At 44.8% G+C, this 20,316-nt stretch overlaps 1 protein-coding gene across 1 annotated transcript in view; it reads left to right on the forward strand.

The window, feature by feature from the left end:
* The window catches only part of EPB41 (erythrocyte membrane protein band 4.1), a 188,242-nt gene that overhangs the window by 1,259 nt on the left and 166,667 nt on the right, over positions 1–20,316 (forward strand). The window lies entirely within an intron of this gene.

Here is a 20,316-nt window from a genome sequence, read left to right on the forward strand (position 1 = left end):
CGCCCCTTATATAATTCTCTTTGCCTGAGTGCTAATGTTAAAATGCACTGTGAGTTTGCAGACCTAGCAAGGCAGGGAAGGAGTTGGCGCTGTGAGGGTGTGCAAGAGACCGGATTGTTGTGTTCAGAGGTACGCTCATGCCAAAGCAGCACTGCGGAATTTCTCTCTCCCTCTCTGTCTTTTGGAGAAAAACACTCCTCCTTCTGGCTGCTTGCAGACATAAACCAGCCCAACTTCATGTTGTACTTCATCCAACAGCCTCTGAAGAGGATAAAATAAACCCTGCACTGGTTGCAAAGCAAACTCTGCTAAGAGTGCAAGACTACTTTTATCTTCAGCTGTGAGTAAATTCAGAAAGGCTGACAAATAACTTGTGGTGTAGGTCGCGCCAATGGCCGGGCTGTCAATAAACAAGCCTGTAAAAACTTAGTATTTGGTGAGAAGTATGGCAGAAGAATTCTGGGAGTTACGTATTCTAGTGTTGGATCAAGGAGAGCAGGGGTTCTCAAATGTTTACAAAGTATAAATAACCTCTTAATGGAGCCATTGAATTATACCTTCCCTCTCACAGCATACCTGTGACAAGTGCAGCAATTGCTTGCATGGGAAAGTCATATTTAAAATACATTCTGATGTATTTTTAGCGTCCCTTAATGTGATCGATCTGCTGGAGGCGGAGTCAGTGCCATGTGATTAACCATCCGTCTAGGGCCACCAGCAAAAGCTCCATGCATTGTGGTTTAGACTGTGTTGGTATTTGTACCTAGATGCCATGGTGACTGGGTGTGTTATAAATACCTATGCATGTTTTAAATGACATATTGATCTATATTTAGGTTATGAGGGGATATTTTACAGTGTTGGTATATTCCACATAGTTATCTCCACCTAAAGATGCACATTGCATATTTAATGGTATATTAACTCTTTACACAGAAGAAGACTTCGGCTGACCAGCTTCCAAACACGGGGCCTGACTTTTTTCCCCAGGGGTGCTCCTTTTTCATGAGTTGTGGCTGGGCACCCATAAAACCGGGCCCAAAGGTTTTTTCAGCTACTGCATTATTTTCCCCTTTGCCCTTAGAATAAATACAAGCAGTCATGGATGGAAAGATCCTGTGTAGTTTCCTTAGTCAGCTATTAAAAACATGTAAGCCCATTGTAGCTTCCAGGAGAGAAATGCCTGGCCCCTGGGATTTAAACAGGCTGTTGAACCCAGCAGTTTTGTCCTGTCAGTTGCTGTGCAGAGACGTCTGGAAAGATGAATCCCGTTGCCACAAAACAGAAGTAAGGGAAAGCCCTGTCCATCCCCAGCATTCACCCGTTCATGGAACGTACAGCCCAGTCCTGCACCACTAAAGTCAGGATTGCCGTTGATTTCTATGGAGCAGCAGTGAACTCTTGCACAAAGAGAGAGGCTTGGTGGGGTTAACTTTTCTGCATTAATACCAGGCTACAGTGCCACTCTTGCTGCCTTTGTAACCCATCCCCTGCCTTTATAAACCCTTACATTGGGGTGCAACAGGGTGTGCACGGTTGCTGTGCTCCAGCATGGGAGTGAGTGGATGCCACATGAGGGAGAAAACTAGGTTTAGCACTAACTAATCTTTCAAATTCATCAGTCAGAAGTTTTGAGCCCCTTCTTGGCTGCTCCTGGGCTGGTGAGGGTTCAAGGTTTAAAAAAAAAAAGGGGGGGGGGCAGGGTCATGTCTGGAGAGGCATGGGGTCAAGTACGCGCCTCCTTGTGCCAATGAGACACTTGTTACACTGCAGTTAAAAACCTGTGTTTGGCCCATGCCAGCTGGCTCAGGCTTGGGCTAAGGGGCTGTTTAATTGTGGTGTAGATTGGTCTCCAGGACCCTGCGAGGTGGGAAGGTCCCAGAACTGGAGCTCCAGTGTCTAAACCAAACAGCCTGCAGCACGAGCGCTGGGAGCATGGCATGGGCCAGCTGCGGGTGTCCAATTGGAGTGTAGACATACCACTGTTACATGATCCCCCTCCTAGTCCTCATTTCTGCTATCAGGGAGGAGAAACTTGGCAAGCATACTGCAGTGTCTGTAATGCAGGACTGAGGTTCTGTGTGTTCCCTGTTCTGCTCAGCACTATTGACCCAGCCTTTCCTTTATACAGTGCTTGGCATGTGCCCTAGGCAGGATCAAGCCCACTATGTGCATTCACAGAGGTGAGAATACTGAGACTAGAGACCTGTGTGTGGGTTGAGCGAAGGGGAGTCTCATCTTGTTTATTTGAGTGTTTGGCTGTCTAAACAACCACAGTCCATACGCTCTTGAATCGGTAACAAAAATGCAGGGCTACTCCAGTGGACAGTCACTGAACTCAATTATAGTTTTTCCTCAACCAGTTTCTTTCAAGCTTGGCAGCTCCCTGGCATTCTTCACAAAGCACTAGGCACATGCTGCTTCTAAACTGTAATGCTGAGTTACCCAAAGAATCTGGATTCCTCGAAGCATGAAATGACTCTTCTGTGTTTTGATAATGTTTTGAATTGTTACTTTCTCTCTCCCCTACCTCTTTTTTAAGCAAAACTTCATCCCAAAGGCCAACCTTTGTAGCGAGTGCCTGACAGTGTCAGCTTGGAATGAAAGGTTTCAGAGTAGCAGCCGTGTTAGTCTGTATCCGTAAAAAGAAAAGGAGTACTTGTGGCACCTTAGAGACTAACCAATTTATTAGAGCATAAGCTTTCGTGAGCTACAGCTCACTTCATCGGATGCAAGTGAGCTGTAGCTCACGAAAGCTTATGCTCTAATAAATTTGTTAGTCTCTAAGGTGCCACAAGTACTTCTTTTCTTTCTTAGAAGGAAAGTAATTTCTGATCCATGGCCTGAACTGCTAGTGTGATGTTATCATAACTGCTGCCTCTTTGATTTTAGCCAGAGAGACATGGCAATTGTCTAGAAGCAATCTCTAGTCATATTACACCAAAGCTCAAAGTATGCCAGTGTATTCATTTGAAGTAGATTTCATAGATACTAAGGTCAGAAGGGACCATTATGATCATCTAGTCTGACCTCCTGCACAACGCAGGCCAAAGAATCTCGCCCACCCACTCCTGCGAAAAACCTCACCTATGTCTGAGCTATTGAAGTCCTCAAATCGTGGTTTAAAGACTTCAAGGAGCAGAGAATCTTCCAGCAAGTGACCCATGCCTCATGCTACAGAGGAAGGTGAAAAACCTCCAGGGCCTCTTCCAATCTGCCCTGGAGGAAAATTCCTTCCAGACCCCAAATATGACGATCAGCTAAACCCTGAGCATATGGGCAAGATTCATCAGCCAGATGCTACAGAAAATTCTTTCCTTTTAACTCAGATCCCACCCCATCTAACATCCCATCACAGGCCATTGGGCCTATTTACCATGAATATTTAAAGATCAATTAATTACCAAAATCATGTTATCCCATCATACCATCTCCTCCATAAACGTATCGAGTTTAATCTTAAAGCCAGATAGATCTTTTGCCCCCACTGCTTCCCTTGGAAGGCTATTCCAAAACTTCACTCCTATGATGGTTAGAAACCTTTGTCTAATTTCAAGTCTAAACTTCCTGGTGGCCAGTTTATATCCATTTGTTCTTGTGTCCACATTGGTACTGAGCTTAAATAATTCCTCTCCCTCTCCAGTATTTATCCCTCTGATATATTTATAGAGAGCAATCATATCTCCCCTTAACTTTCTTTTAGTTAGGCTAAACAAGCCAAGCTCCTTGAGTCTCCTTTCATAAGACAAGTTTTCCATTCCTCGGATCATCCTAGTAGCCCTTCTCTGTACCTGTTCCAGTTTGAATTCATCCTTCTTAAACATGGGAGACCAGAACTGCACACAGTATTCCAGGTGAGGTCTCACCAGTGCCTTGTACAATGGTACTAAAACCTCCTTATCCCTACTGGAAATACCTCTCCTGATGCATCCCAAGACCGCATTAGCTTTTTTCACGGCCATATCACATTGGCGGCTCATAGTCATCCTATGATCAACCAATACTCCAAGGTCCTTCTACTCCTCCGTTACTTCTAATTGATGCGTCCCCAGCTTATAACTAAAATTCTTGTTATTAATCCCTAAATGCATAACCTTACACTTCACTATTAAATTTCATCCTATTACTATTACTCCAGTTTACAAAGTCATCCAGATCCTCCTGTATGATATCCCAGTCCTTCTCTAAAGTGGCAATACCTCCCAGCTTTGTATCATCCACAAACTTTATTAGCACACCCCCACTTTTTGTGCTGAGGTCAGTAATAAAAGGATTGGTCCCAAAACTGATCCCTGAGGAACTCCACTGGTAACCTCTCTCCAGCCTGACAGTTCACCTTTCAGTATGACCTGTTGTAGTCTCCCCTTTAACCAATTCCTTATCCACCTTTCAGTGTTCATATTGATCCCCATCTTTTCCAATTTAATAATTCCCCATATGGCACGGTATCAAACGCCTTACTGAAATCTAGGTAAATTAGATCCACCGCGTTTCCTTTGTCTAAAAAATCTGTTACTTTCTCAAAGAAGGAGATCAGGTTGGTTTGGCACGATCTACCTTTTGTAAAACCATGTTGTATTTTGTCCCATATACCATTGACTTCAATGTCCTTAACTACTTTCTCCTTCAAAATTTTTTTCCAAGACCTTGCATACTATAGATGTCAAACTAACAGGCGTGTAGTTACCCGGATCACTTTTTTTTCCCTTTCTTAAAAATAGGAACTATGTTAGCAATTCTCCAATCATACAGTACAACACCTGAGTTTACAGATTCATTAAAAATTGTTGCTAATGGGCTTGCAATTTCGGGTGCCAATTCCTTTAATATTCTTGGATGAAGATTATCTGGGTTCCCCAATTTAGTCCCATTAAGCTGTTTGAGTTTCGCTTCTACCTCAGATATGGTAATATCTACCTCCATATCTTCATTCCCATTTGTCATGCTACCATTATCCCTAAGATCCTCTTTAGCCTTATTAAAGGCTGAGGCAAAGTGTTTGTTTAGATATTGGGCCATGCCTAGATATCCTTGATCTCCACTCCATCCTCCGTGTTTAGCGGTCCCACTTCTTCTTTCTTTGTATTCTTCTTATTTATATGGCTATAGAACCTATTACTATTGGTTTTAATTCCCTTTGCAAGGTCCAACTCTACTTGACTTTTAGCCTGTCTCACTTTATCCCTACATGTTCTGACCTCAATAAGGTAGCTTTCCTTGCTGATCCCTCCCATCTTCCACTCCCTGTAGGCTTTCTGCTTTTTCTTAATCACCTCTCGGAGATGCTTGGTCTACAACTCCTGCCTACGAATTTTTTCCCCTTTCTTGGGATGCAGGCTTCTGACAGCTTCTGCAGCTTTGATTTAAAGTAATCCCAGGCCTCCTCTACCTTTAGATCCATAAGTTCTTCAGTCCAATCCACTTCCCTAACTAATTTCCTTAATTTTTGAAAGTCAGCCCTTTTGAAATCAAAAACCCTAGTTACAGATTTATTTTTGTTAATCCTTCCGTTCAGTTTGAATTGAATTAGCTCATGATCATTTGAACCAAGATTATCCCCTACAACCATTTCTTCTATGAGGTCCTCACTACTCACAAAAACCAAATCTAAAATGACATCCCCTCTAGTCGGTTCAGCAACTACTTGATGAAGGAATCCGTCAGCTATCGCATCTAGGAACATCTGAGCCCTATTACTATTACTAGCAGTCGTCCTCCAGCCTATATCTGGGAAGTTAAAGTCTCCCATGATCACGCAGTTTCCATTTGTATTTACTTCATTAAAAACATTAAAGAGGGCTCTATCCATATCCAAATTAGATCCCGGTGGTCTATAGCACACCCCAAACACTATCCCAGGGGAGGCTCTAATAGTTTTCTTCCCCAATGTAATTTTTGCCCAGACGGACGCTGTCTTATCCATTCCATCGCTTCTTATTTCTTTACATTCTACCTCATCCTTGATATACAATGCTACTCCACCACCTTTACCTTTATTTCGGTCTTTCCTAAACAGCACATACCCTTCAATACCGGTAGTCCAGTCATGACTACTATTCCACCATGTTTCTGTTACCCCTAGAATATCTGGTTTCACTTCCTGCACCAGTAGCTCTAGTTCCTCCATTTTGTTACCTAGGCTCCTCGCATTGGTGTATAAACATCTTAATTTTTGCTGTTTGGCCTCGCTCACATCCTGTACCCTATTAAGCACGGTTATTCTACAGCCGGTATAACCTATTAGACTGGTATCCACACTGCCCTTCCTCCTTATATACATTCTCCTACCCACGGCTGTATCCTTTCTTTCTTTGTTTTCTTCCCTCTCAATGCTAAAATCCGGCATGGAGATTACCTGGTCATCTCCCAACCATCTCCCCCAAATTCCTAGTTTAAAGCTCTCTTAATCAGTTGTGCCAGCCTCCATCCTAGAAGTCTATTTCCTTCCCTACTCAGATGAAGTCCATCCCGAGGGAACTGTCCATGAATGCCTCCCAGTGGCCATACATCCCAAAGCCCTCCTTATAGCACCACTGCCTAAGCCATCTGTTGATAGTCATAATCTTGTCACACCTTTGTTGCCCTTCTCTAGGAACAGGCAGAATCCCACTAAAGATTACCTGAGCCTCGATTTCCTTAAGCGTCTTCCCCAGCCTAGCATAGTCTCCCTTAATACTTTCCAGCGAGAATCTAGCCGTATCATTTGTTCCTACATGAAGGATAATTAGGGGGTTCTTTCCTGCTCCCTTTAGGATCTTTTTCAACCTCAGGTCTACATCCCGTATCTTAGCACCTGGAAGACAGCACACCCTTCTATTCTCTGGATCAGCTCTGGTTACAGTCCTGTCTATTCTTCTCAGTAAAGAGTCCCCGATCATATAGACCTGCCTTTTCCTGGTGACGGTGCTATTCTCCAGTCTATCCTCTGTTCCCTTTGGCTGCAAGTTCTTTCCATTCCTACTCTCCCTTATAATCCTCTTCAACCCATCCTGTATCCTCCTGGGGCTCATATTTGGTGTAGTCTCCATTGACTCTTCCCCTTTTCCTATAGGACTAGCCGCTCTTCTCCTTGTCTTTCCACCTTCAGCGACTGCCTGCTGAGCTCCTTCATTTTCCAACTCTGCAAACCTGTTCTTGAGCTCTGTTTCTTCTTCACTAGCCCATCTTTTCCTCTGCCTGGTTCTTTTAGTCACATGCTTCCACTGACCACTTTCCTCACCCAGTCTCCCCTCAGAACTCCCCAGCCCTGCTTCCATCTGCAAGTCTGAGCTTTTTCCTTCAGGTACCTCATGTCTTTGCTCCACAATCTGCTCAAACCCCTTCCTAAACTCAACCAGACTTTCCACCTGCACCTCCAAACCTTGGATCTTTTCCTCCATCAGCTCTATCAGGCGGCATTTCATGCAGACAAAACTCTTACCAGGTACCCCCTCCAGGACCATGTACATACCGCAGCTTCCACATCCAGTCATCTTCATTGTGTCTTCCACTACATGGGTCACTCCCACTGCTGCCTCTGTATCTCATAGCCTTCCCACCTAAATCCTGTTAATCTGGGAAACACAAACCCCAAATGAGCACCACAACACAAACTCCCCTGTTTACAGCTCTGTTTGCTGGCTCCTGGGCTGCTGCAGCTGTCTGTGCCGCTGGTTGGCTGGCTACCTTTTAGGACCCCTACTCAGAGAAGCCCCGCCCCCAATCAGGGCTCAGCTTCTCTCCCAGCACAAAGCCCCTACAAGCCTCTCCACATACAAATACGACAAATACAAAACCAAATACAAATACCTTCTCCTCCAACAGAACTCCCACTCAAACTCCCCTGTTTATAGCTCTGTTTGCTGGCTCCTGGGTCGCTGCAGCTGTCTGATGGCTGACCTGGGGAGGTCGTTTTGAGGATAATGGAGATAGAGGTGATTGTGTTCTAGGATATGGACGTTTTTAAGCTAATGTCTAATTAAACAGTTCTTTGGTGCTCCTGATGGCCTGATCTGTAGTTACTATCTGACTAGCTGTTCGCCAGAGGAAGAAGGTGCAGGTGTGTGAAACTGTTGTTTTCCCTCTTCTGGCATCAAACTAGCTATGTTCTGCCGATATACAACTCGCTTTACATTTCAAGTGACACTTTAACTCTGGCTATGCAATCCCAATCAACTGCAGGAGAAAAAAGCTAAAAGATTTGGTCACAAAAAGTTCAGAAATTGAAGGGGTTACTGAACCTCCCTTTGAAGGCTCTGAAAAGTGACTCTCAAAAGGCACCATATGGTTCCATGTCTGTTCCTCAGGGACCCACCTCTCAAATGTAGTCTGTTTAAAATAAAACTCTTCTGTCAGAACTCTCACCCAGAACTTTGGGAGTCAAACCCCTGCTGCAGGCAGGGTAGACTGCTATACATGATGATTTGTACTGGTACCTCTGGTTTTAAGCAGGAGTCAGTTGTGCTGCTGTAGATAAAGTGAGCTGTAGCTCACAAAAGTTTATGCTCCAATAAATTTGTTAATCTCTAAAGTGCCACAAGTACTCCTTTTTTTCTTTTTGTGGATACAGACTAACACGGCTGCTACTCTGAAACCTGTAGATAAGAGGTTACCCTTTCTACACTTGGAGTTAGCGTTGGTGGATTTGTGCTGCGGACTGCCCTTGATGCCTGGGCTCAGGGCAAATCTTCAGCGTAGACAAGGCCTTAGAGTAAATAGTTCTGTTGATGATGCTTGGGGAGGAATAGAATCCAACTGTATTGGCCCTGAGGGGGCTGAACTATTACTTAAGACACTAAAGTCAGCTGATCTGCTCTGTGTCCGCACTGTTGCGCCCGCTAAGTGAAAAGATGCCATTCTCGCATAGTCACTCCTGGGAGTAGAAGCAAGTCTAAAAGTAATTGTAAACCAGCTCACAGTGTCTGAGGCCAGTGCTGCGTGGAAAACTGTCAAAGGGTGCATGGGGCCCTGGAAGCCATTTCTGCTGCACGCGCGCACACACACACCTGAAGTCAGATACCTGTGCTCTTCATGAGACTCTTCTTCCCATCACCCCTTTGCCATGCAGGCAGAATCTGGCGGTTTTAACCTTGTGCTGGGCTCCCCACGTTCAGCTTTCCTCCTGATCCTGTGCCCCAGGGTGTGGCTGACTTGCTCACAGGTCCTTCATGCTGGAAGGCCAGCTGGTTCAACACTTCCTACTGGCATGCTGCTCGCTTGGCCCTGGCTTTGACTGAGCAAACGGGGATAACATGATAGTTCCCTGCTACTTCTGCTGGGTGTTATGGGTAGAGCATCATCCTTGGTAGGTACCTCTGCTTGTCGAGAAGACTGGAAAAGACACGCCATGCTGGCAGCCATCAGAATTTCTGTCTGCAAGGAAGGCATGTAGTTGATGGCAGGGTCTTGGGGGTAATAGTCTGTTTAGGCTTTGCCCACCTCAACGTGGCAGTCTTACCCAGCTCTTTCTCTCCCAGGGAGCTAGAAAAGAGGATGTAGAGCTATCTGTTCTGTTTGCCCACTAGAGGCTGCTGATGGGACAGGCTGAAGGAGCTACTTGTTTCTAGTCTGGACTGTGAACGTTAGGGTCTCCAGTCCCCTGCGCTGTGAACAGGAGCTGCTCACGTAGAACATTTGGGTGCTTATTCCTCCAGTAGTTCTTCCCTCTTGAAAACCATTGAGAGAGCAGAGGAGTGCCCCAAACAGCAGAGCTGCAGAGAACAAGGAGCGTGGTCTCTTTTCAGGACTGCGTTAAAACTCTCCACCTCATTACAGCTCAGTTAGAAAAACATAGGGGACTTGAGCTTCTGCAAAAGCATATTGCTAAGGGGACTTGATTTAGAGGTTTGGTAATGGATATGGCGTGTCTCTCAACTGGGATGCCAGCTCAAATCCAGCCGAGGCTAGTGGTGACTGAAAGATGTTGCTGTCTGATGGCTTTTTGGTGGCATATGTGGAATGAGTTTGTTGGCATCTCCTTTAATTTCCTAGCGGACAGTTGTGCAGATAACAGTTGTCTGACACTAACTGGGCACTCACTGGCAGTTGTGGCAGAAAAGCCAAGGATTGGATGGACCATGGGGACAGAATAGATGTTGAACGCCCAGGAGTGGTCTCCCTGTAGGCTAGAGGGTGTAACATACTGGCATGGCAATGCAGAGGAAACTGCTGTACCCTGCGTTCTGTTTGGATACACAAGGGATCTCACTTTGCAGGGCTGTCATTTGGGTGCCTATTACAGTGTAAAATTCACACTTCTTTTTTTAGTTTATAATAAAAAAATACTATTAAAATAACCTGGGAAGATAATTAAATAGCAATAAAGGTAAATACCTAGTCCACAGCTGCTTAGTTGTCATTGCAATCTTTATAGTCAGTGGCAATATATTCAAACAGCCGCTCATGGTACAAAACAGCAACGAGGCACCTTTTGCGCACATACGTGTATTTTGTATAAAAAGAGCTGTATTGCATTCATTCCAGCATTGGCGTAATGGTAGTATGAACTCTGCCAGCTGGCTTTGGGAGGGAAACCGGCAACACTGCTTCTGGAAGGCCAGGGCTTTACATCATCTGGGACTTACAAAACAAGCTCAGAGGCTTGGCAAATCCTGTTTGCTATTGTTCCTACTCAAAGTTTACTGTAATTCTTGGGTTCACTTCCAGCTCTGATTTCTGGGCTGTACTGAGGAAGATGCAAAGAGTCCAGTCAGAAGAGTCAGGTGTATGTGGCATCTAGTCCCTCGGCATTTCCCAGATGAAACTGTTTTGATGTTTCACAAGAGATTTTTTGAGCAGCTTCGTGCGGCTTTATAGGGCTTGGCCTCAGGTCTCAGGATTCTTCCTCTATCCACTTAGTGGTGTTTGGTTTTTTGTCGCTCTGATACCCTGGAGAAAATCCTGAAACATCACTCTTGTGTGTGTTGGGGAGGGTAGGGGGTGAGTGCAATCGTATGGGCTCCTATCCCAAGTGCATGATCAAACTCAGAAAGTGCCAAGTAAAAACTTGCCCTGATTCTCAACCTCTTCCACCCTGTGCTGAGGCCAAGAACGGAGGGTGAAGATGTCATTAAGCCAACCTTGTGCTCCCTGCAGTGTGGGCCCTGCAAGGGGCAGCCTGGCTCCTGCTGTAAGTTAGAGCAGCCCTAGATGGTGATGGTTCTAAAAGACTTCACTTAGATGCACTTCCTTTGGATGATTGTCTGCTTTTGAAATGTCCCCTACGTTGGGGATTGGTGTGGGGGGCAGCACAGATCCAGTCTGGTAGGTGTAAGCCAGCTGGGAATCCTTTTTTACACACCTGGCTGTTCTCTGAGGGGCCATTTCTGGGGGCCAGAGTAGCATAGGGAGGCTGAGGTGTGAGAACTGGGCTTCTTGAATGTAAAAATAATCTGAGTGGAGCAAATTTCTGAGGTGCACGCTCTTTGACTGCCAGACACCTTTGATTCTTAGTCAGTTATTTCAAATTCTGATAACTAACATTTGCACATGTAGAGTTTCTTTCATCTGAGGATCTCAAATGTTTTACAAACACCAATTAAGCCACCCAACACCCTGTGAAATCAATTAAATAAACAAACCTTATTAAAATACTCTTTGCTCCTGCTTGTACTTTTAAATAGGTAATTAGGAAATGGTTCCCCTCTTTCTTTTTAATTTATGAGCTTATTTCTTGTTAAATATAACCCTCTAGCATTGTTTTTAAACAAGCCCAATTCTGGGTACCAGCAAACTTTTTTCACCTCATCTTAATGTGTGACACTCCTTTGCTTCCCTGGTACGTAGTAAAGTAAAATTGGGAACCCAGGCATCATGAAGACATTAATAAATCATCTTCTTATAGGTGATTTATAACTCATTTCACATAGGCTACTAGATGATCATTACTTTTTGTCACAACCGATTTGAGCTAGATTTGAACAAGAGATCCAGAGCTGCGAATGCCATTACCAATCCTTTGAGCCGTCTAGTACTGCCATCTGCTGTGTAAACTAAGTGGTTTGGGAATAGTTGAGGATGTTGCATTACATGTTTACAGGTGCAGAAGAATCTCACAGATGTAGAAGACCACTACAGAAATTGTAAACTCACTGCAGCCCAGTCATGAGTCTGATACCTATGCTGGCTTCTGCAGAACGCCAGATCTGCCTGGTATAGGAAATAAGGTTGCCAAGCCTCCAGGATTGGCCTGGAGTCTCCCAGAATCTGCATCCGTCTCTCGGGGACTATTGAAAGCAGGCCAAGAGATTTTAATGGGATATTTTAAGAAAATGACATTGTCATGTTGGGGGAAAAAAATTTCTCCTGAAATGGCTTCAGTCAGAGTTGGCAACCCTAATAGGAAATGGCTGGGTGGATTGATGGCTGGACGCACTGCTACAGCAGTTGATTGTATTGTTAATACACTAATGCATTTCCATATTTAAAATGACTCCTGACCACACATAGCAACCAGAAAGAGGGAGATAATGGCTCTATACCTTGAGGCAGATGGCAGCTGATAAAACAAGAGTAGGGAAGGCAGCATTGCCTAATGTAGCCAAGACGCCTGGCTTCTATTCCTAGCTTACTGTGTGACCTCACTTACCTACTCTGTTTCCTCCTCTTTCAAATGATGCTACCTCTTGCCCCTCAGGGCTCTGTGGGAGGATCAATACATCGGTGTTTAAGGGCTTTGCATTTCTATGGCCTCTTTTATCCAAGAATCTTGGTGGTGGTACATTATTATTATTATTATTTTTTTTTAGTTAGCATTTGAAATGTCTCCTTCAGAACTTAGACTCCTTTAATTAGTAATGATAAATCTCTGATAGGCCAGGTTCTATCCTAAATTGCACCCATGCAACCCACAAACTTCAGTGTTCAGCACGGGGACGAATGAGGGCAGAAGCTGACCCACTCTTCAACCACGTTGTGCTGTAACGTGGCTTTCTCTAGCACTGTTGATATTTGTGCTAGATGCATGTGTTGGTGATGTGGAGGTAAACCTCTTCTGGATGGTACAGATTGTCCTCGTCCAAGCTGCAGGCTTGTGAGTAGACCTAATTCCAGGCTGGCAGATGGGGTCAGTGCCGCTTGGGGATTTCCTCAGATGTAGGAGGGAGGCTTTAAATAAAAGAGGGAATCGTTTGTAGTGAGTTGCATAATTTGAAACCAGCTCCTTGCAAACACTGACTGGTTCTGGGCTGAGTGAGAGACACTTTCTGTCCAAAAAAAGTTTATTAAAAATCACAAGTGGTACAAAATAGGGTCTTAAAAATCAAGCTGTAGTACTGTGACTTGGTATGTGTTTTTTTTGGTAGCAATCTTCCTGAAGTGATTAATGGTGATTTTGGGTGCCTACCATGAGATGCTTTAAAGACGCCTGATTTTTCCGAGGATGGGTGTTCAGCATTCTGACAATTGGATCCTTCTAAGGTGTTTCATGTTGGGCGGGGCACCCAGTGTCAATAGTGACTCTTGAAAATCTTGGCTCCTGTGTGATGGCCAATTTAGTCTTCAAGGAATGCAGGCAAGACCGCACTGGCTAATGCTAGCTCCATGAAGACCTCAACTCCCCTATCCTTAGTCCCCAGCTCTGCCAGTCTATCTGGGTCTCTAACAGCATGGTTGACACCCAAGCAGAATCTGCATGTTTGTGATCTGGGCAGAGAACTGGTGGTAGGGATCTACTTAGGAGTAGCTGACCGCTCACTTGTGATGGGTACTTGTTCTGTGTCAAGTACTTCTGAAGAGCACCAGAATGTGCATGTGGGGCTGATGAAATCCCTCCAAGCAGGCAATCTGCAAGGGAGAAAGGAGATCTTGGAGCCAAGAATCAAGCCACAATTTGCCCAGATATCTTCCCTTAGCATCACTATTTCCTACAAATAATGACAAGCCAGTATATTGCTTCTGTAGGGTTGGCAGCCATGAGAACTCTTGTAACTGACACTTGGAAAGCCGACTCTGCAGGAACCCATCAGCCGTCGCTCTGTAAAACGTAGTCTTTTTTCTATTTTAGGAGTGAACCCTGTATTGTTAAGCTAGCAAAGCATGCACAGCAGCTTCTTCTATAGCAAAGGGTACAGATCGAGCAACCCTTGAGGAGAAAATCCAGAGTCTCTTCCCCAGCACAGCACTGGCTCTGTTGGTTTCTCTTACAGTAGCTACTGCATATTTCTGTCACCCAAATGCTAAATGTCTGTAACTGGTTACTGAAAACACTAAAGAAATGAGAAAACAAATGCCATGTGCACAGTAGTTAATTCTCTCTTGTAGCTTCCATGCTGTCTTCCTTTTCTACACACCTGCCTCTGCTCTGTAGTTCAAGTTAGTTACAGCCCTGAGCACAACAAATAATGATCATCTACAGGCGCGCTTGGCAATTGAATGAAGAATCTCATTTGCACAGGGCAGTTAATTCCCTGTATGTTTTAATCTCTGAGACCATCTGTGTCCCTGCCTAGGCTGGGGAGATGATAGAACTCTCGGGATTTATTCCAGGAGGTGAACATGAAGAGTACTGCCTGCAGATACCTTCCCTGGGTCAGAGGAGGACAGCCTCATTAGCTTTGGAAATAGCTGCTCACATTTTAGTCAGGCAGGCAGCTTTGTGGCTAGGAAGTGCCACCGGGATCCAGGATGTGGGCTTTCAGAGAGCCAGTATACTGAAACTAAGAGATAGAAACATACAGGCCTTTGTTAGCACCTTCCACCCAAGGATCTCAAAGGGCTTTGCTGGCCAATGAATGAAGGCTCACGACACCCTCGGGAGGTAGGTAAGAATTGGTATTCCCCACTTGTAAATGGGGAAACTGAGGTGAAATGACATGTGTAGGGTTGAAGAGCAAGTGTGTGGCAGAGCCAGGATTAGAACCCAGGGGACCAGTCTCCCAATCCTTTGCTCTGTCTGCTAGAAGCACCGCTTCCCTGACTTCTAATGAGCTGTGATTTTATTGGAGAGAGAGGACAGATGGTCTTGGCTTAAAGGAAGGGGCAGACGGGGACAGGATGGGGACTTAAAACAAGTGTATGTGTGAGACCAGCCCTTCAATAGTGAAGTGTCTGTCCTTGATTGTGCTTCCTCTGCCAGGGAGCAAAGGGCTCGGATTGCTTTGGTCACAATTGAGTGCCTCCAGGTAGCTGACACTTGGAGTGATGACAGACCCAGAGAAGGCCATGCCCAGAGAGGAGGTGCAAATCCTGGAGGAGGATGACTCCTGTATTCACAAACCAGAGAAACACTCTAAATACACAGGGCCTAGTGCAGTACAGGCAAGGCTGCTGCTCTTTGGGGATCTGTGCCTTGTTTTTCCCCATTACATCTGTTCAATTGATCAAATCTGTAGACATGTGCTTTGCAGTGGTCACATGCCCAAATACTGCTCTGCATCAGATCGCTGTACAAACAGCCTGTTAATCTGTAAAGAACCATGGTTGCGTAGGGTCTAGGCATTTAACAGGGATGAAACAAGGCTGAGTGCAGCTGCTCTCTCCCTTCTTCCCTTTGCTTTAGGGAATTTAGATTCCCTTCCTCAATAGCTGATGAAATGAGGACTTGCCAGACAAGGGATCTGAGCTGGGGTCAGTAGATGGAGACAGGGTCTGGCATGGGAGTCTCTTGTGCTCTTGGCCCTCCAGCTAGTAGATGCAGGGGGAACAGCACCTGGTAGGGGAAGAAGAGGTGTCACCTGCCTCTTCGAAGCAAAGATTTGCTCCTTCTCCAGCTTTCCCTGTACCCATGGGGTAAAGGTCCCAGGGGCAGAAATTATGACTTGTCAGCTCTCTCCCCTCCCCTAATGCCCTGTAGTGGGGTGGAGTCAGGGTGAGTCTGAGAGAGAGAAAGGGGAGTGTGGGCTTGGATGGGAGTGATGGGGAAGGGTTAAAAGTAAGTGTGTGTGTGTGTGGGGGGGGGGGGGGGGGGGGAGGCAACCCCTTGTACCTGGTTTCCAATTTCCAAGTGTGGGCTTTTGTTGTGGAGAGAGAGAAGGTGCTTTAAATTCTAGATACAAAGCAGGCCCCTGCATTGCCTACACCCTGGATTTTACAATGAGGCTGTGATGTCCCCCCAGGGAGGGACACTAGGTGGATGGAGGCAGCTTGTATCACAGGTCCTTCTAGCTAACCTGAAATGCCTCTTAGCCTGAGGACATCTGAGTGTCTCTCTTCCCCCCCCCCCCCCCATTCCCCCCCTCACCTCCACTGGTTGAGCTCTCTGCCTCTGACCTGCTTCATTTGGAGGGTGTCGCACCTGGAACTAGAATCAGTGTTAGGCTCTGTATCTGAGATCTTGTCTACATGGCAAGTTACTGCACAGCAAGCAAGGGTGTGAATCTAGAGCACACTAGATTGCAGCATGGCAGTGTCCCATGTGGATGCTGCTATGTGGTGTCAGTCCTGGAGTTTGGCTTGGCATGCTTTGCTTTGACATAGTGGTACCTCTGGTGCGCTGTCGATTCACACCCTGTTCTGCAGGGCAGTGGCTTGCTATGTAGATGAGCCCTTAGAAGCAACTGAGATTGTGAACTCTTTGAGGCACAGATTGCCTCTCTGTTAGTGTGTGTGTGTGGGGGGGGCACCTGGCAGAATGGAGCTGGCATCTCTATGTGCTCCCACAGTACAAATAATGATCATGGGTTTTTTGGAAGAGAATTGAAGACCAGTCTGAGATGTGTACAGTGAAAAACAGAAGATTGGTTTGTACCTGCCCGTTTTTATTTCTGGATTGTGATGCCTGAAACAAGTAACTCTAATAAATCCTGCCTTTTTATGTCCAGGTTCTTGCAAAAAGTAGGTCAAGGTTCCACAGCTTATTACAGCTGCTATGAACAGTATCCAGGTTACAGATTGCAGTAGTGGACTTCCCATGCAGAACAGATAGAAGCCTATCCTTGCTGTGGGTTGCTTCTGAGCCTGTCTCCTAGGGACTAATGTCACAGCTGGTACTGGAGGGCTGAGGTCACTGTGCTAAGACTCCCCCAAAAGTTGTACAGCTCCAAAGAGAAAATTTTTTACGCTGTGATTAAAATACTTTCTAATCCTGGTCACCATAGTAATGAGTAGCTTTGCAGACCTGCTGTCAGCAGCCTTACTGCCTCAGTGGTTAGCTTCCTAATATAGCTTAGGAATTCAAACCGCACATGGGCTCTTTTAAGTTAGTTTTAAAAGTGACCTGCAAAGGTAGGGAAAAAATGAATGTGTCCTTTTGGGCTTCTTTATGATGGATAACAAAGAACTGGAATTCTTCTCTTTAAAATAAAATAAAGGGTCTCTTCCTGGTTGTTTACTACCTTTGGAATATTGGGCCATATCCTAAACTGGGGTAAATCAGTATGTCACTCCCAGTTTACACTGGGTTAGAGGCTGGCCCATCAATTCTTGTCTTCCCTTATTTATGCTGGCAGAGCTAGAGAACTAGAGTAGGAGCTTTCTCAGCCCTCAGCTGCAGGAAGAGTGAGGTTTAATTTTTCACAAGGAGAGCTCTTCTCCCAAGTGTTTTTCCAGGTCCTTGAATTCAATAGATTTAAAAAACAAACAAACCAACGAGTAGTGTTTTAACAGTCTGGTTGAAAATGCCTCCTCCTCTAGATTGTTCAGGTTTCACTCTTGGTACTTGTAAGGATCTCCCACTAATTCTCCAGTGGTCTATAGTAGTTTTAAAAAAAAAATAGCTAGACAGGATCTAAATTTCTAATGTACAAAACCAAAGCAGGATAAGAATGGCCATAATTGGTTCAGATCAATGGTCCATCTAGCCCAGTATCCTGTCTCTGACAGTGGCCAGTGCCAGAGGCTTCAGAGGGAAGGAGCAGAACAGGGCAATTATTGAGTGATCCATCCTGTCATCCAATCCCAATTTCTGCCAGTAAGGTTTATGGACAGCCAGAGCATGCGTCCCTAGCTATCTTGGCTAGTAGCCATTGATGGACCTATCCTCCATGAATGTATCCAATTCTGTTTTTAACCCCGTCACACTTTTGGCCTTCACGACGTCCCTTGGCAAGGAGTTCCACAGGTTGATTGTGTTGTGTGAAGTAATACTGCCTTATGTTTGTTTTAAAGCTACTGCCTATTAGTTTCATTGGGTGGCCCCTGGTTCTAGTGTTATGTGAAATGGTAAATAACACTTCCCTATTCACTTTCTCCACCTGAGTCATGATTTTATAGACCTCGATCACATCCTGTCTTTGGTGTCTCTTTTCTAAGATGAACCATCCCAATTTTTTTAATCTCTCCTCCATATGGAAGCTGTTCCATACCTCAATTTTTGTTGCCCTTCTCTATATTTTTTTCCAATTCTAATATATCTCTTTTGAGATGGTGTGACTAGAACTGCACTCAATACTCAAGGTCTGGGCATGCCATGGATTTATATGGTGACATTGATATCTTCTGTCCTATTATCTATCCCTTTCCTAATGGTTCCTAATGTTCTGTTTAGCTTTTTTAACTGCCGCTGCACATTGAGTGGATGTTTTCAAAGAACTATCCACAATGACTCCAAGATCTTTCTTGATTGGTAACAGGTAATTTGACTCCATCATTTTGTATGTATAGTTGAGATTGTTTTCTGATGGGCATTACTTTGCATTTATCAACATTGAATTTCATCTGCCATTTTGTTGCCCAGTCACCCAATTTTGTGAGATCCGTCTGTAACATTTTGCAGTCAGCTTTGAGCTTTTAAAAGTATGTCCCTGTTGCGTGGTGATTGATTAGACTCTATAAATCAAAGGTAGTCAGTGCAAAATTAGGCCATTTCACCTGATCACATCTTAAACCTAGGCAAAGTTGGTGTCGCTTGCTACCATCTTGATTCAGGTGGGTTTTTGTGCTTGTGGTGCTAGGTGTAACTGAAGTAAAGAATCGGGCCTCTTGTGTCATAATGTCCCAAAGTGGTGTGTGAACACTGCCACAAAATGTCCACACTCATAGGTGGAATGTGACACAACCAGCTTCTAGGGCTATGTCTACACTGGGAGCTTTTGTTGGCACAGCTGTGGTAGTCAGGGCAGGGTGTGAAGAGGTGTGATCCCTGACTAATATAGCTGTGTTGGCAAAAGCCCCAAGTGCAGATGCTGCTTACCCTGGCAGATACAGCTTGTCTTGCTGTGTGTGTGTGTGTCTGGAATAAGCTATGTCAGTAAAAGCACAGTTCTGCTGGTATAATCTGCATCTACGCTCTGAGTGCTTTGCCAGTTTAAAAAGTATAGCTCTATAGTGCAGCCATGGCCTCACAGAACAAAGTAAAAGGCACGTGGTGTCCGTGCATGTTAAAACAATAGTTAAAGATGCCTCTGTTTGCTTGATTGTCCAGAGAAATGTGCATAGACTCTGGTGGCCTAAATGACAAATTGCGGCTGTCGCAGTATTTATATAGTCCAAATGGTATACTGAGCACTACGCATCCTGAGCCCCTGCCCTGAAGAGCATACAGACAAAGGATGGAGGAAGGGGAGCAGTAGCAGGTAGTGCATTGTGCCTTATAGGGCAACAGTTGTTGTTTTTTAATCCCTTTGTATTTGGCTAAAGTTTCTGTGTGGAGAGGATTAGGATTTAGAGGTTTTATGGAAGAAGTGGTAATTTATTAAAAAGTAAATGTTTTTTAAAAAGCCCACTAGGGGGCTCAGTCAAAACTCATTTGGATTTGGGATGGAGACTCACTCAGTCCCTCCACCCCCATGCCTAATGGAGTTTGCCTTTACAGTAACTGATCTTTTTTAGGCTTATCCAGGCCCAGCATGAAGAGAAGTGAAGTATGCCCCAATTTTCAGTCTCAGCATTTCTCTAGCTCAGTCAGGCTCTTGGTGCTTGAATCTTTTTTGTTTTCGTATTTGCGACCTGAAATTTGCGCTCTGTGCATGTGTGTGAGATTATCACCTGAGGCGCTCTCTGAATTGTATTAGCTGTGATAAAACACAGGACTCTGCATCCCCATATGGAGTATTATCTGCATTAATTAACACAACTGTTTTTTTCTACAACTTTGCACACTAATAAGAAATAGTCCAATATGAACCTCTGGTTCAGCCATCTGTTCCACTCCTGGAAAAGTCAAGTAAACACTCTTGGAGAGTGTATGTAAAAACATATAGGTATGAATCATAGAATATCAGGGTTGGAAGGGACTTCAGGAGGTCATCTAGTCCAACCCCCTGCTCGAAGCAGGACCAATCCCCAATTTTTGCCCCAGATCCCTAAATGGCCCCCTCAAGGATTGAACTCACAACCCTGGGTTTAGCAGGCCAATACTCAAACCACTAAGCTATCCCTCCCACCCATGAGTACTTGGCTATGTGATTTAAGGGATTTTTGTGGGTGTGGTTGTCTTTTTAAAAGCTGGAACTCTTTATTAAC

This window comes from Eretmochelys imbricata, chromosome 19 (genome assembly GCF_965152235.1).
Source record: "Eretmochelys imbricata isolate rEreImb1 chromosome 19, rEreImb1.hap1, whole genome shotgun sequence".
In the NCBI taxonomy this organism is placed as follows: domain Eukaryota; kingdom Metazoa; phylum Chordata; order Testudines; family Cheloniidae; genus Eretmochelys; species Eretmochelys imbricata.